We start from the raw sequence: 20622 nt of genomic DNA, 5'->3' as shown, positions 1-20622 counted from the left end.
CCAGGCTGTAGGAGTGCTCTGCTGAAGGGGCCACACTTCAAACTACAGCTGTGCCTGAGCTCTCAGTTCAGATCCCATGGCACTACTTGAAGGAATGAAAGGACCTCTGCTATCCTGGCCAATACTTAGTGTTCATAAAAATGATAAAATGTCGAAGCAGAAATAGGCCTTCAATCCAATGATTTTGCCTGACCGTTGAACATCAGATCCAGGAGAAGGAGTAGGCAATTCAGTCCTTCATGCCTGCTCCATCATTTAATATGATCATGGTTGATCTCATCTTAGCCTCAACTTTATTTTCCTGTCCAATTCCCATAATCCTTTAACCCAGTATGAAGTGAAAATCTGTCTGTCCAACTCCTCATTATTCAATGTCCCATCATCCATTGCATTCTGGGTAGTGAATCCCACAGTTTCATGACGCTTTAGAGAAGTAATTCCTCCTTATCTGTTTTAAACCTGAAATTCTTCATCTAAAACCATGCAATTTGGTTCCTTATAAGGGGAAGCATCTGGCATTTAGTTTTCCAATATTTGATAAGGATTCAATGAGATCATGGTTGATCTGATAATCCGCAACATCAGTTTTCTGCTTTATCTCCATAACCCTTGATTCACTTAGAGTCATAGAGATGTGCAGCATGGAAACAGACCCTTCCGTCCAACCCTTGCTGATTAAAAATCTAGCTGAGTTAGAATTAAATATGTTAAAAAATCCATAGATACACGATCCTCAGAGGAACAAAAACCTATAAATGTAATTTAAATAGGCAATCCCTTCTTCTGATATTATGCCCTCTGGTCCCAAAATCTTCCACAACAGGAAACAACCTTTCACATCCACTCTGTCAAATCCTCTAACAATCTTACATGTTTCAACATTACATCTTTCTCCCAGACTCCAATGAGTACAAGTCCAACCCGCTCAACCTCTCCTCATACACAAATCCCTCAAAACACAGGATCAATTGAATGGACATTTCCTGGACTGCATCCAATGCCTGTATATCTTAGATAAGGAGCCCAAAACTGTTCACTGTATTTCAGCTGTGATTTGACTAATGGCAAAAGGCAAATTTTCAAAAGGCATTCAACAATGTGCCGCACAACAGGATGCTGCATAAGATAAAGATGCGTGGTGTTACGGGTAATGTATTAGCATGGATAGAGGATTGGTTGACTAACAGGAAGCAAAGAGTGGGAATAAATGAGTGCTCTTCTAGTTGGCGATCGGTAACTAGTGATGTGCCTCAGGGATCAGTGTTTATTCATGATTTACATAGCTGATTTGGAGCTTGGGACCACATTTGGTATGTCAAAGTTTGTGAACGACACTAAGATGAATGGTAGTGTAAAGTGTGCAGACGACTGTGAAGCTTTGCAGAGGGACATAGATACTTCAAGTGAGTGGGCAAATGTCTGGCAGATGGAGTGCAATATTAATAAATGTTAAGTCATCCATTTTGGTAGAAATAACAGTAAAAGGATTATTATTTGAATGGTAAAAAAATTACAGTACGTTGCTGAGCAGACAGACCTGGGTGTCCTTGTGCGTGAATCACAGAAGGTTGGTCTGCAGGTACAACAGGTAATTAAAAAGGCAAATAGAAATTTGTCCTTCATTGCTAAAGGAATTGAGTTTAAAAACAGGGAGGTTATGTTGCAGCTGTACAGGGTGCTGGTGAGGCCACACCTGGAGTACTATGTGCAGTTTTGGTCTCCTTACTTGAGAAACAATGTACTGGCACTAAAGGGGGTGCAGAGGAGGTTCACTAGGTTGATGCCAGAGTTGAGAGGGTTGGCTTACAAGGAGAGACTGAGTAGACTGGGATTATATTCATTGGAATTTAGAAAAATGAAGGGGGGTCTTATTGAAACATAAAATTATGAAGGGAATAGATAAGATAGAGGTAGACAGGATGCTTCCACTGGCAGGTGGAACTAGGACAAGAGGGCATAGCCTCAAGATTGGAGGGAGCAGGCATTGAGAAGGAACTTCTTCACCCAGAGGGTTGTAAATCTATGGGATTCCCTGCGCAGTGAATTAGTTGAGGCTTCCTCAGTAAATGTTTTTAAAGCTAAGTTAGATACTTTTTTAAACAATAAAGGGATTAAGGGTTATGGAGAAAGGATGGGAAAGTGGAGCTGAAGCCATAAAAAGATCAGCCATGATCTTATTGAATGGGAGAGTGGGCTCAAAGGGCCACTCGGCCTACTCCTGCTCCTAGTTCTTATGCTCTTAGGTTCTTAGGTAACACTTTGTCTGGTTTTAGTAAAAGCTCTGTATTTTTATCCTCCATTTCCTTTGAAATAAAGGACAAACTATTTTGTCATTATCATATTGCTATTATGGGATTTTGTGTTCAAATTGTTTCATTACTCATTGCAGTGATTATACTTCAAAGGTAAAGTAAATTGACAATATTTTGGGATTTCCTATGGTCATGAAAGGTGCTGTATAAATGTAGGCATTTATGTAACTAACTTCCTGGGAGAGGCAACATCAAGAAGGTATTTGATAATGTATTTGATGACCTTTAATCACATGAAAGGTTAATATATAAGGTAAGATCATAGGGCTTGGGATAATACATTAGCTTGGATTGGCTAACTAACAGAAAGCAGTGCATTGGGATAAATGGGTCTTTTCTCATGGACAGAATGTAACCAATGAGGTGCCATAGAGTTCACTCCTCAGGCCCCAACTATTTATAATATATATTAATGAGATAAATAAAGTGACAGAATATACTATAACCAGATTGCAGAGAAGTTGGGAGGTCATGTGGTTGTACAGGAAATTACTTAGGCCACTTTTGGAATACTACATCAATTCTGGTCTCCCTTCCATAGGAAGAATGTTGTGAAACTTGAAAGGGTTCAGAATAGATTTACAAGATGGTGGGGGGGGGGGGGAGTGGGGGGAGTGGGGGGAGGCTTGCTGTGTGTCTGAGCTATCAGGAAAAGCCTGAAGTGGCTGGACTATTTTCCCTGGAGTGTCAGAGGCTGACGGGTGACCTTATAAAGTATATGTAAAATCATGAGGGGCGTGGATAGGGTAAACAGACAAAGTCTTTTCCCTGGGTTGGGGAAGTCCTGAACTAGAGGGCATAGGTTTACCGTGAGAGGGGAAAGATTTAAAAGGGAACTAAGGGGCAACTGTTTCAACCAAAGGGTCGTATGTATATGAAATGAACTGCCAGAGCAATAGTGGAAGCTGGTACAATTACAACATTTAAAAGGCAACTGGATAGGTATATGAATAGTAAGGGTTTAGAGGGATATGGGCCAAATGCTGGCAAATGGAACTAGATTAATTTAGAATATTTGGTCAGCACAGGTGAGCTGGGCCGAAGGGCATGTTTCTGTGCAATACACCTCTATGACTAATTCAGATAAATGCGAAGAGCTGCATTTTGGGAAAGCAAATCTTAGCAGGACTTATACACTTAATGGTAAGGTCCTAGGGAGTGTTGCTGAACAAAGAGACCTTGGAGTGCAGGTTCATAGCTCCTTGAAAGTGGAGTCATAGGTAGATAGGATAGTGAAGAAGGCGTTTGGTATGCTTTCCTTTGTTGGTCAGAGTATTAAGTACAGGAGTCAGGAGGTCATGTTGCAGCTGTATAGGACATTGGTTAGGCCATGCAGGTATAGCAGGTAATAAAAAAGACAATGGAATTTTGGCATTTATTTATGGAAAATCCATAAAAGGAATAAAATATAATGGAAAGAAGTGTTGCAATTGTACAAGGCATTGCTGAGAACACATCTTGAGTACAATGCTCAAGTTTTGGTCCCTTTACTTGAGAAATGAACGTTGGAGATAATTCAGAGAGGCTTCACTAGATTAATGATATCGGAAAGATGTGACTCTTGAAAGGGTTCAGAAAAGATTTACAAGGACGTTGCCAGGGTTGGAGGGTTTGAGCTATAGGGAGAGGCTGAACAAGCTGGGGCTGTTTTCCCTGGAGAGACGGAGGATGAGGGGTGACCTTATAGAGGTTTACAAAATTATGAGGGGCATGGATAGGGTAAATAGACAAAGTCTTTTCTCTGGGGTCGGGGAGTCCAGAACTAGAGGGCATAGGTCTAGGGTGAGAGGGAAAAGGAGACCTAAGGGGCAACTTTTTCACGCAGAGGGTGGTATGTGTATGGAATGAGCTGCCAGAGGAAGTGGTGGAGGCTGGTACAACTGCAACATTTAAGAGGCATTTGGATGGGTATATGAACAGAAAGGGCTTGGAGGGATATGAGCCGGGTGCTGGCAGGTGGGACTAGATTGGGTTGGGATATCGGTTGGCATGGATGGATTGGACCGAAGGGTCTGTTTTCATGCTGTACATCTCTATGATTATTGGCTCTAAAATAAATTGCAACGAAAAGCTAAGACATTTGTAAATAATATGGATAGCTTAAGTAAATGAGCCAAAATTTGACAGATAGTATTAACGCGGATTGTGTGAGGTTATCCATTTTGGTCAGAAGAATAAAAAATTATTTAAATGGAGAGAAACTGCGAAATGCTTTGGTGGAGAGATATCTGGGAGTTGCAGAAAGCTCGCATGCAGGTAAAGCAGGTAATAAAAAAGACAATGGAATTTTGGCATTTATTTATGGCAAATCCATAAAAGGAATAGAATATAATGGAAAGAAGTGTTGCAATTGTACAAGGCATTGCTGAGAACACATCTTGAGTACAATGCTCAAGTTTTGGTCCCTTTACTTGAGAAATGAACGTTGGAGGTAATTCAGAGAGGCTTCACTAGATTAATTCCAGAGATGAGAGACTTGTCTTATGAGGAGAGATTGAGCAGTTTAAGGCTATAGTGTTTAGAAGAATGACGAGATCTAATTGAGGTAAAAAAAAGTCTTAAAGGCCACTGACAAAGTAGACATAGAACAGGTGTTTCCTTGTGTGGCGTGATCTAAAATGAAAGGTTTTAGTTTTAGGATAAAGGGAGGCAGATTTATGACAGACGAGGAGGAATTGTATCTCTTAAATTCACTACCCCAGAGTACAGTGGACACCAGGACATAGAATAAATGTAAGGAGGAGATGGATAGACTTTTAATTAGTAATGGGCTGAAGGGTTATGGGGAGAGGGCAGGAAGGTCGAGTTGAGGCCAAGATGAGATCAGCCATAATCGTATTAAAAAGCATATCAGACTGAATTGCCTACTCCTGTTTCTAGTTGTTATGTTCAATGGAATAGATTCAAAAATCAAAGGCTGATTCAGAGGAAAGGGATTCTAGGAAATTCACTTCTGAACCTGGAAGATAATCACAATGACCATGTGCTACACTATCCAAAAACCCCTTGCCCCCAGATTTTGTACCAAGTCACACCAATCTCCTCCACAAACATAGCCAGCACCTCTAAATATTTGTGGTGAATCTGAGGCCGTAGCATCAGCCAGTGACTTATTCCAAAGTTTTTTGATCTTCTAGGGGAAGAATGCCATCCTGACATTCCAACCACCTCATCTAATCAAAGTTTACATCATTTATACCCACAGCTCCTCAATCTTCCTAATTGATTTACTTTGAATAATCTGTCCACTTTTAGACAGTGCAGTGTAGCTTTCATTATTTTAAATACTTCATTCAAATATCCATAAAATCTGTACTTTTCTCAAGTAAAACTCCAAACTCTATGAGCTTGCTGTGATAGCCCATGGATTTTAGAATAAATATGAATCAAGTAGTGCTCAATCCTCTGTACCTAGTCCTGGACCTGCATATCTCCCATTTATGTGGAGGAGTCAGAATTAGATGGGAGTGTGGCTCATGTGTAATCAGCCAAATCAGACCAACAGGGCAGGACTAGCCTCAAAATTGCATTCAATAGACATATCGCTATTAATGCTGATACTGCAACACTGTCCTTGTTATAAGATTCTTCCCTTGAGTAACAAGGGCACCTGCTTATTTCAAGCAGTAAAGCAAATTGAAGAGTTTTGCATTTATAAAGTGCCAGTGAAGACCTCATAGTGCCAGCAAGCCAGCAGGGTGTTGGTGTTCTTGTATTATAGTAAAAATATTTGTCAAATTATGATTTGCAATCAGAACGTGTGTTTATTTGCGATATTGGTTGAGGGATAAGTATTGGATGAACACTGGGGACAAATCTTAGATTAGATTACTTACAGTGTGGAAACAGGCCCTTCAGCCCAACAAGTCCACACCGACCCGCCGAAGCACAACCCACCCATACCCCTTTACCTAACACTACAGGCAATTTAGCATGGCCAATTCACCTGACCCGCACATCTTTGGACTGTGGGAGGAAACTGGAGCACCCGGAGGAAACCCACGCAGACACGGGGAGAATGTGCAAACTCCACACAGTCAGTCGCCCGAGTCGGGAATTGAACCCGGGTCTCTGGCGCTTGTGAGGCAGCAGTGCTAACCACTGTGCCACCGTGCCGCCCTTCCAACAGTATAATGATATATTTTGTAAAATATTTATTCTTCATGGGATGTGAGCAGCCAGCATATGCCTTTCATCCCTAATTACCCTTGAGGAGGTCATAGAATCATAGAATCCCTACAGTGTGGAAACAGGCCATAGGGCCCAACAAGTCCACACTGACCCTCCAAAGAGTAACTCACCCAGACCCATTCCCCTACCCTATTACTCTACATTTAACCCTGATTAATGCACCTAACCTACACATCCCTGGACACTATGGACAATTTAGCATGGCCAATTCACCTAACCTGCACAGCTTTGGATTTGGTGATGGTGAACTATCTTCTTGAAGCACTGCAGACACAGTTGGAGTAGGGAAGAAGTTCCAGGATTTTACATAAACTAAGAGACCAAAGGCTTCACTCTGGTTAATGTCTCATTCAAAATATGGCATGTGTGATAGTACAATACTCCCTGACCATTGCGTTGGTGTCAAGATTAGAGTGGTGCTGGAAAGGCACAGCAGGTCAGGCAACATCCAAGGAACAGGAAAAATTGAAGTTTTGGGCCAAAGCCTTTCTTCAGGAATTGAGTCTGTTTCAGAATGTGATTGAAGAGGTTCAGGGCAGAGGAGATGACCTGGGGATTGCATTGAAAGAGAGAGACTCACTGAGATCCTTGTAAAGAGAGGAGGAGAACTTCTTCAAGGTAGGCATCCTTGGAAGAGGATTGCATTAGTGTTAGCCTGAAATATATCCTTACATCTCTACACTAAATTTGATTCCTTGTGACTTGTGGGGGAGGGTGGGGGGGAATGTTTCCAAAGAAATACTCTGGATTACAACTGGCTTGGGATTATCCTCTTATGGCTTTGATTTAACTTTCCCAACCCTGAATTAACATTGAATAGGCAGGATGACTGAGCTGCATGATATTTCTGCATAAAGTATGAAAGATATAAATAAATCTTGAACTCAAAATAGCTCACCATGGGGTGAATGCTATAAAGTCCTGGAAGTCTACAGCACAGAAAAAGGCCCCTCAACCCAATGGGTCTGCACCAGTTAAAAACAAGCACCTAACTATTCTAATCCCATTTTCCATCACACATATTCTTTTGTTTCTATATGGTATATTTGCTAAAAGATCTTGAGGCTTAGAAAAGGTTTACAATGTTTTTTCCAGAAATTTTCTTGCCAAATTTATGGGACAATCCCAATATATTAAGTCATACTTTGATATGCAGAATAAATTCCTAATTATAAAGGATGGGACACCAGTGGCAATGCAAACATTGTTATCCCTTCAATCTTCTTCTTCATTCCTGGCCTTCCTTGCTGTTTTGAAATTCTACCCCACCAATAACCCCTGTTCTCAACCGGGGCTTAGATTTCTCTTCTTTCTTGTGCATGATCTCATTCAACCAATGGAACAAACTCAAAAAACTATGCTGGACTCCCTATGTTACTCCTCTATATTGGGGAGACAGGCCGCCTACTTGCGGAACGCTTCAGGGAACACCTCTGGGACGCCCGGACCAACCAACCCAACCACCCCGTGGCTCAACACTTTAACTCTCCCTCCCACTCCACCAAGGACATGCAGGTCCTTGGACTCCTCCATCACCAGAACATAACAACACGACGGTTGGAGGAAGAGCGCCTCATCTTCCGCCTGTGAACCCTCCAACCACAAGGGATGAACTCAGATTTCTCCAGTTTCCTCATTTTCCCTCTCCCCACCTTGTCTCAGTCGATTCCCTCGAACTCAGCACTGCCCTCCTAACCTGCAATCTTCTTCCTGACCTCTCCGCCCCCACCCCACTCCGGCCTATCACCCTCACCTTGACCTCCTTCCACCTATCACATCTCCATCGCCCCTCCCCCAAGTCCCTCCTCCCTACCTTTTATCTTAGCCTGCTGGACACACTTTCCTCATTCCTGATGAAGGGCTTTTGCCCGAAACGTCGAATTTCCTGTTCCGTGGATGCTGCCTGACCTGCTGCGCTTTAATCAGCAACACATTTTTAGCTCTGATCTCCAGCATCTGCAGACCTCACTTTTTACACCCTATGTTACGAGAAGACTCTATTATTCATATTATGAATTCTGTTACCATTGTCTGTTCTTCTCGGACAATCACTTGCTGTCATGTGTAGTTGATCAGTTTATATTTCCCATATCTTCTATAAACCTCTTTGGATTTCCATTCCCATCTTTTAAATTGCTCCTCAAAATCTACAGGTTGGCTTACCTTATTTTCTAAGCATGGGGTCACAATTCAAAACTTGCCCATGTCAATTCCATTGAAGATGGGCAGCACGTAAATTTGGTGTAGCCACATTATTACCATGATTATAATAAGACTGAGCATCAGCCATACTCTTGACTACCACTACATTCACAAACTTCCAGTTGCTTTTGCATTTGGTGTGGTATTGAGTTGCATTGTGATGTTGCTAGCCTTAATCAATCTGTCTCTCTTCAGGAGACACTGTACTGAATAATATTCCTCAACTCAAAATGAGGCAAATGGAAAACGAGGGCAAAGTGAGGGTATGTTGTAGCCCTGGTAATGGAGGTGAGAAGGAAGAGTTACGCCATGGTTCTACAGGAGGTCAGCAGGCCCTCAGGGATCACCTTCAATCAAAAATGGTGGCTAGGGAGGTGAACCTCTAGTATCTGATCAGATTTGGAAGAGGCTATTTATACCCTCAAGCCTGCTTTTCCATTTGATAAAATCATGGTTGATCTAATTATGGTCTCAACACCACTTTCTTTGCTGCACCCCATAATCTTTGCTCCCTTTGTCAGTCAAAACTCTATGTAACCCAGCCTTGAATCCATTCAATGTCCCTGCTCTGTTGCTGTTCGGGGAAGAGAATTTCACAGACTCATTAACCTCTGAGAGAAAAGGTATTTCCTTCCTTCAATCCTAAATAAGAAACGCCTTTTTTAAACAGAAGATGAGCCCAATTCAAGACTGCCCCACAAGTGAAAACATGTTTTCAGCCTGTTAAGTCCCATCAGGTTTTTATACGTTTCAAATGTTCATCTCTAATTCTTCTCATCTTCATTAGATAGAGGCCCAACATTTCCTCAAACCAATATATTAATACCAGAAAATCAGTTTAGAAAACCTCCTGTGAACTGTATTTTAAATAATTATCCCTTCTCAGCGTACAGACTACCCCAAATGCATCAACATCCTGTATAGCAGAAGAAATGTGTCCCTCCATTTCTATTTGATTTTCCCCCAAACTCCTGGAATAAACATCTAAATTCCATTTCTTTCCTAATCACCTGCAGGCTCATGTTTTGTGATTCATGCATGGAGATACCTAGATACTCTGTCCCAGAAAGTTCTGCAGAATCACAGCAATGAAATAACATATCACTTTTCTATTCTTCATTCAAAGTGGAGAAATTCACATTTTTCTAAATCATTGATGTAGATGGTAACTAGTTCAGACCCCAGCACTGATCCCATTGATAATCCACTAGTTACAGTTTGTAAATCCCCAAAATGACACACTTATTCCCTGCTCTCCATTTCGTGTTAGCTAACCAATCTGTTATCAATGCTGTCGAGAGTGTGGTGCTGGAAAAGCACAGCAGGTCAGGCAGCATCCGAAGAGCAGGAGAATCGACGTTTCATTCCCTCTGCGACTCTCTCGTCAGGTCCATGTCCCTCACCAGCCCACACCTCACTCCTGGCACCTTTCCCTGCCACTGCAGGAAGTGCAAAGTCTGCACCCACATCACACCCCTCACCTCCGTCCAAGGCCCCAAAGGATCCTTCCACATCTGACAGAGATTTACCTGTACCTCTACCAATGTCATCTACCGTATCCGATGTGGTCTACTCTACATTGAGGAGACAGGATGCCTTCTTGAGGATCGTTTTAGAGAACATCTCTGGGACATCCACACCTATCAACCCTACCGCCCTGTGGCTGAACACTTCAATGCCCCCTCCTATTCCATCATGGACATGCAGGTCCTGAGCCTCCTCCACCGCCAAACCATTATCACCTGAATCCTGGAGGAAGAACGTCTCATATTCCACCTTGGGACACTGCAACCACACGGGGTAAATGTGGATTTCAACAGTTTCCTCATTTCCCCTGCCCCCACATTATCCGAGTCCCAAGCCTCCAACTCGGCATCACCCTCCTAATCTGTTAATCTGTCCATCACCTTTCCCATCTATCTGCTCCACCCCACCCCCCCCGACCTATCACCTTCTCCCTCACCTTCATCTACCTATAGCTTTCTCAGCTACCTTCCCCTCTACGCCCACAACCACCCCCTTCCACCCCCCCACCCCCCACCCCTCCCATTTATCTCTTAGCCTCCCGGCCCACAAGCCTCATTCCTGATGAAGGGCTTATGCCCAAAATGTTGATTCTCCTGCTCCTTGGATGTTGCCTGACCTGCTGTGCTTTTCCAGCACCACACTCTTGACTTTGATCTCCAGCACCTGCAGTCCTCACTTTCTCCCTGTTATCAATGCTGACCTGTTACTCCCTAAATTGGGAGCTTTTGTTTTGTTGTAAACTTTGATATGGCACTTAATTGAAGTCTTTTTGGAAATCTAAGAACTCCACATCAGCACATTTTCTCTAATCCTCTTTGTTTATTGCTTTCCCAAAGAACACTAATTAATTAGTTGAACACAATTTCCCCTTCACAAAATCACGTTGACTCTTGACTATATTATGATTTTCTAAAATGCTATTTTATTGCTTCCTTTAAAATGGATTCCAGCATTTTCTCTACAACAGGTATTTGCTTAACTGGCCTATGATTCCTTTTTTTTCCCCCTTTTTTCTTGAATGAAAGTGTTATATTTGGGATTTTCCAATCCACTGGGACCTTTCCAAAATCTAGGACATTTTGGAAGATTACAACCAAGGCTTCTATTCTCTCTGTTGCCACTTTTTTAAACATAAGAAAGACCATTTGATGCAGACCATCAGGTCCAGAGGACTTGGCTATTAAATTTAAAACTGACAAGATGTCACTACCTCTTATGCAAACCCTAAGCATTTGCATCACTCCCCATACTAATGAGGCAGTACATAGTTCCACAGTTCCACAATGTGTATTTTAATCATAAATGAAGATCAGGAGTCCTACCCAACAGCAGCTTTTGCCTCTATATTTTACTGGTACAATTATCTTCAGCAAGGTTCATTGTTATGAATTCTCTCTTCCTCAGATCATGACAGTTCCGATGGTGTAGTGTTCCAGAGTTTGTTTGCAACCATACAATCAGCAACTTTACAGTTCATGTTTTTCTGCTTCTGGTGAAACACTGGTTTATTTAGTGTTTGCAATATCCATGTAGCTTTTGTAGGTGTTATATGTTTACTGCAAGATCACAGAATATCTACAAGAGCTCCTAAATTCATCATGAAAACTGACTTGTTCATGACAATTGTTTGCATCCTCTGTTTATAAGAATTCTGTATGTTCCTCTTTCTGACTCTGACTGCTTTCTCTGTATCTGAATCTGTGCACTGAATGCCTCCAGCTCCTCTGTTTTTATCACTTCTTTGTTTATGCAGCTTTCCTTTAAGTCTGCCAGCCGCTAACTTCTTTAGAGACAAACAAAACTGCAGATGCTGGAATCCAAGGTAGACAAGTAGGAGGCTGGAAAAACACAGCAAGCCAGGTAGCATGAGGAGGTGGAGAAGTCACAGCTGAAACATTGACTTCACCTCCTGCTGCTGCTTGGCTTGCTGTGTTCTTCCAGTCACTAACCGTTTAACATTCTTCCTGTTGGTATGGCTAGGCAGAAGTGGGTACTGCAGATGCTGGAGATTAGAGTCAAGATTAGAGTGGTTCTGGAAAGGCACAGCAAGCCAGGCAGCATCCGAGGAGCAGGAAAATCAACATTTTGGACTAAAGCCCTTCATCAGGAATGAGGTTGGGAGCCTCGGGGATGGAGTCATAAATTGGGGGTAATATGGGAATTAAACCTATGCTGTTGGCATCACTCTGCATTAGAAACCATTGGTTCGATCAACAGAGCTAACCTACATCAGAAGATAACTGTATTCAAACAGAGTTGCTGACCATACATTTAATGAGAGCTTTATTTCAGAGTCCATAAAGCTCCAAGTCCAGTAATTACTAGCTCTCCATATTTATACAACCAATTTGCACCTAATCAGCAATTAGTTACTAAATCCATCACCTGTTCTCTCATTCTATTAAGTTTCAGGCAGTCCTTCGATGACAGCATTTCTTACTATTCCAGGATGACCATTTATTCCCAATATACCTGAAACAAATTCTTCAAAATCTTTTTTTCAATAATTCTTCCAAACAATTACAGATTCCAAGGACATTTTAAAGAAATTTCTTTACAATACCGCTTCTGGGTCAAATGACATTCGTCACAAGTGATTGGAACTTTAAATATCACTAAACCCATTTTGCAGTTTAACACTTCCTCTTTGCAAAGTAACATGCAAATTCATTCAATGGACCTGTACGATCGAAGTTATGAATTCCTGGATCAATCAGCCAATATGTGAGAGGTCAGGAAACTTCACATTTCTGAATAAACCAGGAGATGCTACCTGCACATGCAATTTTATTAATAAAAGCAATTTACACTTATGCCTTTAAAGCATAAAAATTAGCTAAGGTGCTAATGGTCACAACAATCTGACAAAATTAGCTGCTGTACTAAAGGAGGAGGTATAAGGAGGGGTAACAAAATGCTTGCTTAAAGAGCTGCATTTTAATTTGGATATTTACAAAGGAGAATATGGTAGGAAAACGTAGGAATTTAGACAGCGAGAAATTCCAACAATAAGAACAAAAAAAAAGCTGAGAAACTTTAACAGGTAACTTGGCAAAACCTCCATGACACAGTGTGCCAATGGTACCAGCTGGTGACTGAAACCTGTTGTTGATGTCTATTGCAAGCAGTGATACAGAAGTCATGATTTGGAGATGCCGGTGTTGGACTGGGGTGTACAAAGTTAAAAAAATCACACAACAGCAGGTTATAGTCCAACAGGTTTAATTGGAAGCACACTAGCTTTCGGAGCAACGCTCCTTCATCAGGTGATTGTGGAGGGCTCAATCCTAACACAGAATTTATAGCAAAAATTTGCAGTGTAACTGAAATTATACATTGAAAAATTGATTGTCTGTTAAGCCTTTCATCTGTTAGAATACAGTGATAGTTTCACTTCTTTCATGTGTAAATCACAAAACCCTTTTTTTTAAAAGTTGCATTCTCAGGTTAGCTGTTAACAATGGTGATAGCTAGACAATATGTTGAAGGTGTTAGCCTCCTGTGTTCTCTGTCTATGACCTGATGTTTAGATTGATTCTAATCCAAAAAGTGAGATAACAGAGTTTTACGTAACTTCATGCAGTTTTTGAGCTCAGAGTTCTACATGAATGTATGCAGTTTTTGAGCAAAGTGCAATGGAACTCTGCAAGTACAAATTCACCACACAAAATATATGTGTGCATGTGGGTCTTTGTCTGTGAGTGCAGAGTGTCTGTGAGGGGGTGCATGTGTGAGTGTGGGAGTGTGTGCGTCTATAAGGGTGTGTGTGGGTGTCTGTGTACGCGTCTGTGTGTACCTGTGTCCATGTGTATGTGTGAGAGTATGTGTGTGTGTGTAGGAATATCTGTGTGTGTGGAGTGCAATGGTGATCATCTGTAATGTGACATGAACCCAAGGTTCCTATGGGTACCGAACTTAGCTATCAGCCTCTGCTGGGCCACTTTCCTCTGCTGCCTGTCCCGAAGTCCACCTTGGAGGATGGTCACCCGAAGGTCTGAGACTGAATGTACTGGACCACTGAAGTAACATAGATACCACTATTACGTGTGGGAACACCTCCCACCTTGTACATGGCAAGTACTCATGTGACTCAGCCAATGTTGTCTATCTTATACGTTGCAGGCAAGGATGCCTGGAGGCATGGTACATTGGGGAAACCGAGCAAAGGCTACGACAACGGATGAATGGGCACTGCACAACAATCAACAGACAGGAGGGTTCCCTCCCAGTTGGGGAACACTTCAGTGGTCCAGTACATTCAGCCTCGGACCATCAGGTGACCATCCTCCAAGGTGGACTTCGAGACAGGCAGCAGAGGAAAGTGGCCCAGCAGAGGCAGACAGCTAAATTCGGTACCCATAGGGAGGGCCTCAACCGGGACCTTGGGTTCATGTCACATTACAGGTGATCACCATTGCACTCCACACATACACAGATATTCCTACATACACACACTCTCTCACATACACACAGACACAGGTACACACAGACATGCACACAGACACCCACACACACCCTTATAGACACACATACTCCCACACTGACACATGCACCCCCTCACAGACACTCTGCAGTCACTACACACACACACTTTCTCACACTCACAACCCCCACCCCAGACAGGCACACACACACAGACAAAGACCCACATGCACACATATATTTTGTGGGGTGAATTTGTACTTGCAGAGTTACATTGCACTTTGCTCAAAAACTGCATACATTCATGTCGAACTCTGAGCTCAAAAACTGCATGGTCATGTAAAACTGTTATCTCACTTTATGGATTAGAATCAATCTAAACATCAGGTCATAGACAAAGAACACTGGGGTGGGGGGGGGGGTGGGCTAACACCTTCAACATATTGTCTAGCTATCACCATTGTTAACAGCTAAGCAACTTTTAAAAATAGGGTTTTGTGATTTACACATGAAAGAAGTGAAACTATCACTGTATTCTAACAGATGAAAGGCTTAACAGACAATCAATTTTTCAATGTATAATTTCAGTTACATCACACTGCAAATTTTTGCTATAAATTCTGTGTTACGATCGAGCCCTCCACTATCACCTGATGAAGGAGCGTCGCTCCGAAAGCTAGTGTGCTTCCAATTAAACCTGTTGGACTATAACCTGGTGTTGTGTGATTTTTAACTTTATACAGAAGTCAAGTACAGTCGCTTTGGCAATCTGGATGTTACTGGAGGATCTCAGGTAACCTGCTCATTATACACTGCCCTACAACCTGGGCGGCACGGTGGCACAGTGGCACAGTGGTTAGCACTGCTGCCTCACAGCGCCTGAGACCCGGGTTCAATTCCCGACTCAGGCGACTGACTGTGTGGAGTTTGTACGTTCTCCCCGTGTCTGCGTGGGTTTCCTCCGGGCGCTCCGGTTTCCTCCCACAGTCCAAAGATGTGCGGGTCAGGTGAGTTGGCCATGCTAAATTGCCCGTAGTGTTAGGTAAGGGGTTAATGTAGGGGTATGGGTGGGTTGCGCTTCGACGGGTCGGTGTGGACTTGTTGGGCCAAAGGGCCTGTTTCCACACTGTAAGTAATCTAATCTAATCTAAACCTGCCAGTAGTATACACATATTTAAGCATGTACTAAATCCAAAATATCCCTCTCCTGTACTTTGTTATTCTGTTCCTCTTCCTTCTTCAGCACCATCCAGCAGTGATGGATATGATGCAGTACTTATGTTGCAGAGACTGCCAACAAACTTCTCCTTTAGCAAGCAGTCTATCCTGCTTTGTTTAAGCTTCAATTCTGCCAGGCTTTTGACACCAGCTTTAAAACAGGACAACTCCCCAGAAAGAAGTAAATTTTGAGAACTCTGTGTTTGCCTTTTTAATTTCTTTTAAATGAGACATTCAGAAACAAAAAGAAAAACGTTGGTATTGTACTAGACCTGGCGTAAGGAATGTTTGCTCCCAATGGTATTGAGTTGCATTCGGATCAGTTTCTGGAGCTACTGTTCATATCAACTTAGTCAATAACAAAGCACAAATTTTTGTTCAGCCTGTGCATTACTCCTATGTTAGCAAATTTAAGCACAGCCTCATACAGAAGACTTCCACTCCTGCCTTTTGTTTCATCATACTATATACCCTGCTAATGTGTAAATCTAATTTAGAAATAGCTATAAATCAATACCTTGCACAAACAGAAATGATAAAATCAGGCTGGTCTGTGTTAATGTGCTTCAGCTTGCCTTGCACTGTTACTTTACTCCTCTTGCATGGCTCCTGAAAGTCAATCTTATTTCTGGCTTTGTTTTTTCATCATCTGTGTTTGTGCAGATGCTTGAAACAGCCCTGCCTTTGGGCTTCATAACAAACTGACTGAGTCACCTCATTTGCAGACAGGTTTCAGCATTGATCTACCTCAAAGAAGAACCCATTCTCACTTCAGTGAACTAAACCTGTTACCAAGAGAAGCCAACATTGAATCTGCACACATTCGATGTTTTGTATCTATGTATGTGAGTCACGTATACTCAACTTGGCTTTAACTTCTAGACAAATGATTTATGATTATTTAAAAGTAAGTGGTTTTGAACCAATAGGAACACCCTGGGAAATACTAATCCTGATATTCAGATCAAAGGTTGATGTTGTAAGACAGTTGTACTTTGTTCTGAAAAAAATTCTAAAGCAGTTTGTATTTAAAAAAAAGGCTTGAAGTTTATTTGTAGTGACTTTTTTTTAAACAAAGGTTGCTTTGGGAAAGGTGCATGACAACACTGACTCATCCCAACATTATTTAGTTCTGCAAATTGAGACTAAATCCCACGATGACATATGGAATGAAATTACTTTTCTCTCCAAAAAAATATTGAAGGGCATGAATGGAATTAGTAGGCCCAGTGGGGTGCCGAGTGGAAATGAATTTACACTACATAACTGACCATTAGCTAGCACTGATTTGTGCTAATTGACCAACTTTTGTCCAAGACACATTAAAACCAAATGGTATAGGAAACAAACATGGGGAGTCAGAATACAATTCCATACTCTGGGCTAAACTACTGAACTAATTCCACAGTGGACCGTATTCCATCAGCAAGTCACCCTTTATTTACACTTTGAGAACCCTTGACATTAGTCTAGCTTCAAATCTGCTGCAAATGTGTTGCTGGTCAAAGCACAGCAGGTTAGGCAGCATCTCAGGAATAGAGAATTCGACGTTTCGAGCATAAGCCAGCATCTGCAGACCTCATTTTTTACTCGAAATCTCCAGCATCTGCAGACCTCATTTTTTATTAGTCTAGCTTCCACAGAGCCAGCTCTCAGAGTGAACAGGAAGTCTGACACTCCTGTTTATATCTGTCAGCCAAAGCACCTTGATTGGACCAGGTTACCAGCCCCAATCAAGGAACTCATATTCTATGAGGTCCACCTGGGTTGCTGTCCAGAGTGAATTTTATTAGAATGGTTCTGCGATCACTGAAACAGCTGTGCTCATATCGACCCCCACTAGAACTGGGTGACCATTTAACCAGACATTTATTTTGACTGGTTCTGATTTAGACAATGAGAGTATGCCTTCACTCAAGCTGAGTCTGCCTGGCAAAGGTGTCCACTTCCATCAGCATACCATGTAACATATATATAATCCATTTGCTGCATTTTCTTCTTCTATCGACAGAAACCAATATCCCGTCACCAAGGCACCCTTTATTTACATGTGGATAATCCTTGATATTGATCCAGCTCCCTCCAAACCAGCTCTCAGAGTGCACTGGATGTCTGGTACTCCTGTTTATATCTGTCAGCCAGGGCTCCCTGATTGGACCAGAATAATAACCCCAACCAGGGAACTCATTTCTATGATGTCCACCTGGCTAACCTTGTTACAATCACTAACCACATTCCTGTTAACATAGTTTTGAAGGGCTTGTGACTCAGAATCGTACAACACAAAAGGAGGCCATTCATCCCATTGTGTTTGTGCTAGCTCCTTGAAAGAGCTATCTCACTTCCCTGCTCTTGCTCCATAGCTCGGCAAATTGTCATGCTTAATGGGTTAGTTCTCGTTTGAAAATCATCGTATATTTCCATCATCCTCTTCCTGATCAGAACGACTTGTGTAAAAGAAATTCTCTAAAATTTCCCATTGGATCTTTACTAGTAATCCTTTGGTTACTGGTGCCAGTGGAAAAAAAAGTTTCAGTTGGCTTTTCTAAAACAAAATCAATAACTTTCTCCATTTTAAGTATGAGAGATGTGATTTTTTTTGTGTTGTTAGAGAGATTGGGCAGCAGCTGGTGAGTGGGAACTCTTTCAAAGGTGAGGATCACTGGAAGCATAACTATATTGTTGCCATCTGTGCGAGGCATTGTAATATTGTCAATATGGAACTGGTAACGTGTTATAGGGCTTGTTACCTATGATTGCATCCAAAAGCAATCCCTGGCTATTTGATGGCACCTCCTAGTGAGATCACTTGCAGTTTGGAGTCCAGTTCATTCCCATATAAGTGTTATGTAGCCAATAAAGTGCTTAAGAAATGTTGGGATGGATTTAATGGAGTTGAAAAATGTGATGCTGGAAAAACACAGCAGGCCAGGCAGCATCCGAGGAGCAGGAGAATTGATGTTTCAGGCATAAGCCCTTCTTCAGGATTCCTGAAGAAGGGCTTATGCCCGAAACATCGATTCTCCTGCTCCTCAGGTGCTGCCTGGCCTGCTATGTTTTTCCAGCATCACAATTTGCAACTCTGGTCTCCAGCAGCTACAGTCCTCACTTACTCCTAATGGATTTAATGGAGGCAAAAGAGTTTCACCCACAAGCTGAAGAACCTTGCTGCCTCTTTTAGGGAATGACCCCTGCATTGTTCTACTCAGGCAAATACACGAACAACTCTGGGTCTTCCTTACGATCAAAGATCTTGAGACAGAAGTCCCATAGGTCATATGCTGCTGACTAATCCAAAGCTGGCAGCTCTACTGAATGGCAGTACCAGAGAGCACATGTGGCTATTGCCAGTACTACATCAATGTGAGACTTGGGACCATCACTGGATAAAGTGAGGACTGCAGATGCTGGGGATCAGAGCTTAAAAGTGTGATGGAATGCCTGACATTGAGCAGCCTGTCCCTATGAGGGGAGGACACCAACTTACATCCAGACCCCTAGGTTGATAGGTATATCCTGACTTATATTGCTGGGACCTCCTGACTGGGCCTAACTGAGGACCATTTCCCTTAGACTTTGAGACATGGCCATTTGCTTGCTGCACATGCAGTGTGTTTCCACATGAGCTGTTGGTATCTGGTGCAGGCATGAGGTTGAGGCAGCATTGTTCCACACAACAACATATCCACCCCCTTGACTGACCGCTGACCAGCATGACCAGCTGCTTGGTTTTCTTTGCACTGAACAGCAAGGCAATGGAGCAGTACTATGAAATTTTAAAGTGTGGCTGAAGGGACAAAGTGCAAAATGAAAGGGCAAGGCAGGGTAGGGATGCTTTGAGCATTCAGGTTTAGTGCAAAATGAGCGAGTGCTAAGAGAGCATGTGAGTAGTCTGGTCCAGTCTGTGAGCTCGGGTGCCTTGTCCTTGCACAGAAAGTAGTCTTGCAGCAGCATTCTAATGACAGTAGTTAGTTGTTATGCAGCACTGGGGCAGTGTACACTGGAAGTTAAGTCTTGCCATTCTTGGAGTCTTCACAAAAGTTGAAGATTTTTAAAATATCACAGTTTACTTGTCTTTTATATCTAGGTTAACAGAAAGCATGGGTCAAGTTTCTGTACTTCACAAGAATGACTGTTTCTTACAAATACATAGGTTTTTGGTAAATACAAACAATTATGAACAGTAGACATATGACTTGACTTGTTAAAACTCTACCCTTCTTATAAATAGCCCATGTGCACACACAGATAGATAGATATAAAGAAAAAAAGGGTGTGATGGGCAGAAGGAAAGAAGAGGAAGGCAGTTCATTAGTCCCTGTCGGTTTATAGTATATGTCTGTATTGAGTCGGTCGTCCGAGATAGAGATGGAGAGGTCTAGGAAGGGGAGGGAGGAGCCATTAACCACGCGGTCGCTGCAGCAACCGCCGTCGCGAACCATGACATCACTTCCGCCCCCACCAACCATGCAACCTCCGCGATCGCCGCCCAGACAACCGCCTCCACAATCGCCAGGAAGGCCATCGCCGACAGATTCGCGGCCTCCGCAGGGTCCACAGCCACCGGGAACAACACCGTTTCTGCATTCGCCGCAGCCACCTCTGCCCTCGGAGTTGCAATTGCTGCATCTACTTCTGTCCCCAGTGACGTCACTCGCACACACACCGACCACGCCGAATGTGTCTCCGCCCCCGTGCCAATCCCCTCCCCCTCGCTGATTCCTGCCCCCGTGCCGAACCCCACCCCCAT

General features: G+C 42.6%; 1 long non-coding RNA gene across 1 annotated transcript in view; it reads left to right on the top strand.

Moving 5' to 3' along the window:
- LOC132825468 (uncharacterized) overlaps nucleotides 1–14986 on the top strand; it is a 101955-nt gene extending 86969 nt beyond the window's left edge. The window contains exon 3 of the long non-coding RNA XR_009645778.1: nucleotides 14355–14986. This is a non-coding gene — a long non-coding RNA (uncharacterized LOC132825468). The remainder of the gene's footprint in view (nucleotides 1–14354) is intronic.
- Nucleotides 14987–20622: the final 5636 nt, after the last annotated feature.

This window comes from Hemiscyllium ocellatum, chromosome 2 (assembly GCF_020745735.1).
Source record: "Hemiscyllium ocellatum isolate sHemOce1 chromosome 2, sHemOce1.pat.X.cur, whole genome shotgun sequence".
Classification (NCBI taxonomy): Eukaryota; Metazoa; Chordata; class Chondrichthyes; order Orectolobiformes; family Hemiscylliidae; genus Hemiscyllium; species Hemiscyllium ocellatum.
Note: the sequence above shows the minus strand (reverse complement) of the source record. Positions and strands in the feature narration are given on the sequence as shown.